This window comes from Papaver somniferum, chromosome 3, assembly GCF_003573695.1.
Source record: "Papaver somniferum cultivar HN1 chromosome 3, ASM357369v1, whole genome shotgun sequence".
Lineage (NCBI taxonomy): Eukaryota > Viridiplantae > Streptophyta > Magnoliopsida > Ranunculales > Papaveraceae > Papaver > Papaver somniferum.
Window position 1 is genome coordinate 24,825,595 of NC_039360.1, and position 6,000 is coordinate 24,831,594.

A 6,000-nucleotide genomic window follows, 5' to 3' on the forward strand; every position below is an offset into this window, starting at 1 on the left:
CTCGTAATACGCTCATTTTCTATGGGAACGTAAAGATGTCAAGTTCTTAACTTATACCAAATATCATAAAACAACTGTAAAGTGAAATAAAATTCCACCACTAAAGACTTTTTTTAATGATGTTTTAATAGGAGTTTTAGTTTCAATTGCCATTTCATGCATCCGAGAACGTTGACCATTTGGTGTTTTGATCTCTTGAGGAGTGTCCACATAGGTGAGGATGCATGACAGATTTTACAATATCACGTTTTACTGTTAGCTATTACTTTTTTTATTATTATTTTAAATTTTGTTTTTCTTTTTTTTCTTTAGTAGTTAAACCTTCTTTAAGTGCAACGTGGCTTCATTTTTTTATTCCACGTGCAAACAAGGTAGTTTCTATTGTGAATACGACGTCCTTTCCCCAACATGAAAATAAATTTGAGCTTGACTACATAAGTAGGAGCTTACCACGGCATGTCATTTAGGTTATAATATAGACAACATTCCAACAACAGCTTCATACTCCTTCTATAAACTAATTTAACCACTCCAACAATACCTTCTTACTCGTATGATAAATATGATGGACATGGATTCACTTGAAGCTATCTTCAAAGGCTTGGTTTGCACTGAACCTTGAACACACGTATACAGATTAACATTGAACACAATGAATATGGCAATGATGGTCAAATAAGTTTGGAGACTGGTAACCCAGCCAAATGCCATTTGGTCCTCTATTCTCAGTGATAAATACTTCCGTAATACCTCTATATTTCATGCAAAAACATAATATAATGAATCATGGATATGGAGATTCACTCTTCGGGGAGTTTTTATCTCACCCGTATATTCACTCTGCATGGAGTTTTTATCTCATCCATAGACATCCGACGGATGGAGAATTTGCATAGGAATGCAAGTTCTCCTCATTATGAACTTGCATTAATTGGATATCCACTCATAACTAAATGCTAAAAAAAGTTATGAGTGGAAGCCCAATTAACACAAATTAATGGTAAAAGTGATATAAGCATGATGTATACATTTGTGAAGAATTTTATTTATTAATCAAGTGGGAAAAAAAAACTTTTAAATCCTACACAAAAAATCAGTCTCAGAAACTTTATCTATTAACTCCAACAATGATATAAAAATATTATAATAATATTAAACTCTAATATATTAAAGAATTATGCATAAAAAATAGTTATATTTTTAAAAGCTTCATCAACAAGACAAGTAAACCCAAAAAAAAAATTGCTTACTTTAGCTTAAATATGAACCAAACAAAAAAACAAACCATAACAAGCTTATTATTTTATTTTATATAAGTCATCAAAAAACCAACTATACCCTAAAGAATCAAAAATTTCTCCAAAATATTATCTATAAACAACAAAAAATTAAAAAAGTTTACTGAAATTACCTTAGTCATATGGATACATTTGGTGCGCGTCAAGGCCTCCTTCATAGTTTTGTAACCGTTAGCAGCATTTCATATGGATGACTCGGAAAAGGGGGGTCGAATTAATTTAGTGGGAAGATTGGAAATCAGAGATTGAATTCAAAACCTATTCAGCTGAATGCATCTCTTTATTTTTTTTTGAAAAAGAAATATATCCCTTTAGAATTTAAACGGTTTGACCAACAAAAAGAAATAAAGACGCGTTGGGCATGAAAATTAGGAAAGTTCTTAGTTTTGAGAAACTTGGTGATGTTAGGAGAAGAAAAATAACGACCCGCACAAATTGTGGTCTGAAATATCGCTCACCATTTTAATATTGGAATGAAGAGTCTCTTTCAAAAGAAACGGGTGATGAAAAAATCATTAAAAACTCATGCATGGTGAAAAGTCCAAATAAAAGAGCTATTGACATGATTATTACTCTCAAAATAGATATTTTTTTTTCTTTCATTCTTCACGAAAACGTATTTTGTTGGATGCAAAATATGAAGAGTCTTCGAATTTAAAATGAGAAAAATAAATATCCAAGACACGTCTCTAACATCTGTCATTCGTGTGCATCAAATCAGGAAGCCTTTGAATATTTGAAGTTTTATAGAAGTCAATGGTTATTCTAAAGGTGAGTAACTTTTACTTGAGGGATTCGTATTATTGATTCATTTGATAGTATATCTATATGTAACTTTTTTTTGTTCTCAGTGATTATCTGTTATGATCACCATATAGTTATCTTTAAAAATCTATAGAAATCTCAATCCACTTATCCCGATAAAGATTCCAATCCATTAATATCTGGTAAGATTTTTCATTGGGTTTTGATAATGAATAAAATTGATTGGCATACATTATTGCTTGAGTCATGGGTTTATATGTTTAGTTATAATCTTGAACTGATTTGAAGTATGATACAACTATTATTTCGTTGCCTATTGAAAATGGATGATTATTTCATGGTAATAGGCGATTTATGCTTCTTCATCCATGACTGTATTTGGTTGAATTCTCTATCAACGGGTTCTTTTTTATTTTTTTCTTTCTATAATGAATTTTTTACCCGGGTAGGTAACTTTGTCAGACATTTGACGGATTGTATTTTGTTTATAATCCATTTCACAAGCTGTGTATGGATTTTTATTTAGGCTATGTTATGGAGTAAGGTTTTGAAAAAAAAATTATTACCTATTTGTGTTTAAGGCTAATGCAAGACTTAACTCTGATTAAGAGAGAAATCAGTTTCATGCATCCCTTTTGTTTTTCTTCACATTGTAATATTTTCCATCTATTCCAGCTAATTAAAGCTCTCTTATTTTCTTCCTATATAATTTCCTAAGTTTGATTGGATTGATTATGTTTTTGCAGGTTCCAAGATATCACGATATTTTTGTGGAACGGTACAAAATGGTGAAACTTTTGTTTAACTGTCTCTTTGCATCAAACTATTACAAGAACTTCAAAATGGAGTTTTTTTCTTTTTGATTTATTAGTTTTGGTTTTCGTTTCTTTTTGAATCATATTAGTTTTGTTGATAGCTTCTTAGGTATTAATGAAAGTGTGTTCTTAATTAAAACGAAATAAGACCAACTTCTTTTTTTGTTTTTCTCAATCAATGATACCAAAAGTTGGTTTCATATGATTTGAAATTAACATTTAAAATAAATGAAGATATAAAGTTTTAGATAGTAATCTTCTATCATTTGAAAAATAAATTATGTATATTTTTTTTCCATTAATTTCTTTTCATTTTAGCATCCATCCTCCTTTGCTGAAAACTTGGATTATGCATCAGACTCTACCAACCTATAGATTAAAAAAAATAGATGCGGTGAAAAGCATCCACTAGATTGCAATTTCAAATTTTTGTTCAGAAATATCAAAGGTTTTGCTCGTTTTGTGTCTCTATACATCTTAGGGTCTGTAATAATTGCATTGTATTAACTTTGTCTATTGTTTGTGGCATTTATTGGCTAATTATAATGTTTGCGTCATATTTTACCGCTATTGGTGATTTGGAAGTAAGATCATGCAAAAAAATTAGCAATCCGAGCATGAATAATTGGTGATTTGGAAGTCAGATCATGCAAAAAAACAAAAAAAATTGATGGTAAAAGTAATTTTATTAACTAGCAAATATAATATAAGAGATTTACAATTTCATTGTTATCAAAAACATTAGAGAGAATGCTAGTTTTCTGGATTTTTTGTTGCAATTTGGAAGACACATGATGGAGGTTTTTTATCCTTGCTTCTTTAGCTATGTAGTTCACTGATGAGTTGTGCTTCCGTATTATAAACTTTACATGTGCTTGAGGGAGGTCTTTCAAAATTACCCTGGTCTCTTGTAAAGTGTTTTCGGCTGGCCAAGAGAAGCTTGTGCTCACCATGTTTATAGTGTCAACTAGAGCTTTGCAATCAGAGACTATTGAAACGCTTGACAATATATTTTCATTTAGCCAAGTAACTGCCTTTAACAAGGCTATCGATTCCGCATGTAGAGCCGATGACGCCTTCTCCTAACCCGCTAAAATGTGCATAAATGACTCGTGGTCTACTGAGTAAAGAATAAAAGCATAACCCATAGACAGGTCTTCTTTCTTAAAGGAAGCATCTATAAATATTAATTATCCAATATGTATTTAAATCATACCATGTATAACTGACCAGCTTTACCTTTTGGTTGCTAATTCCCTTTTGAATTGTTTTTGAGGGAATAGAGTGCAGAAATCTGTTTATCTGGCCGATCAGTTTAATTGGGTCAGGAGATATTTTCTCGAAGACTACCGAGCATCTGTATTTCCATATGAACCCAAGAATTGAGGTTATTTTTTCCACTAGGTTAATTGAATATTTTTCCGAAATTCACCCTTTAATCCAATGATCCATTGCGTCAGTGTTTCCTGACGAACTGATCCTGTCAAGCGAGAACCCAAACCAGATAGTTCTAGTGAATGGGCATCATACAAAAAGATGATTGTCCATTTCATGAACTTGTGCATCACACATATGACAGTGAGGATCAATATTTGTGTTATGGACTCCAAGTCTCGTAAAGGTAGGTAGAGCTTTCTGAATTAATTTCCAAATAAATAATTTGATTCTTGGAAATTTTATCCCATGGTAAATCAATTGGGGTATTGTTATCTTGAACTTGATTTATTAAGAAATAATAGATGTTTTTGGCAGAGAGATTTCCAGAATGATGATGTTTCCATCTCATTTTATCTTGTTCCTGTATCCTTGGAGTTATGGCTTGTATTTTTATTTTGTCTTCTGGGTTGAAGAATTTATTCAGTTTTTCCTGATCCCATTTATTGTCTTTCGTTATCAACTCTTGAACCATTTTTGGGGTCTGTTCTTGAAGGTTGGTTGGTTGAGGGATTATTTGCTCATTTAGAATCCACCAGTATTCCCAGATTTTTACAGATTTACCATCTTTAACTTGCCAGGCAAAATTTCCTTTAATTAGGTCTAAGCCTTTTTGTATGCTTGTCTAGATTCACGATAAATTTGAGATTCTAGAGGCTTCTAAATGGTGAGAATTTGGAAAGTATTTCGCCCTAAGGAGTTTGACCCATAATTGATCTTGATCTGAGATAAGGCGACTAGCAAGTTTGGTGAGGAGAGCTATGTTGAATTTATGAGGATTTTTTATTCCTAATCCTCTTTGCGAGATAGGCTTGCATATGCTGGCCCAAGCTCTGATGTACCCTCCATGTCTTTTTTGCCCTTCTTTTTTCCACCAGAAGTTTCTATGGATTCGATCCATTTGATCTAAGGTATCTTTTGGAAGAGAAATCACTTGCATTTGATACGTTGGGAAAGCTTTCAGAATAGATTTTATTAAGACTGTCCTACCTGCTTGGGAAAGGAGTTTCGATTTCCTACCTTAGTACCTTATAGAGTGGAGTAGTATTTTCGAAAAAGCAGATCAAAATTTGCTTTTCTATTTTTGTCGAAAAACAGGGGGTACCGAGATATCTATCATTTTTAGTCATCAAAGGGACTTTAAGAATTTTAGCTATGATTTTTTCCATGTTTGAGGTGTATCTGAGGACTAAAATAGACACTAAATTTTTGGAGGTTTATCATTTGACCGGTGATATCTCCAAATAAGGATAAAATATCTAGCAGATTTTTTGCTTCTCCTAAATTGGCTCTTGTGAACAGAAAACAGTCGTCAGCAAAGAAAATGTGGGAAATGTTTGGCGTGTTTTTGTTGATTTTGAGACCAAAAAATTTCCTATCTGAAAAGACGAGGGTACCCAAATACACCACAATCTTTTATTTTGATCACAACCTATACAATACCCACTGTGTATAAAACTCTTGGAGCAACAATCACTCAAGGAATATTGCAACACAGTGTCCACTTGAAATAGGGTTAGTCCGAACTGGCATAACACGTGAATAATTATATCAGACAAGTGGAGAAATCCAATACACTTTGTGTGATCGTCTATGGATATGAAATCGAAACAATACTACAACAAAGTGTTCACTTGATAATAGTACGGTATAACCGAAACCTTACAAGATAAATATCAAGTGCCTAG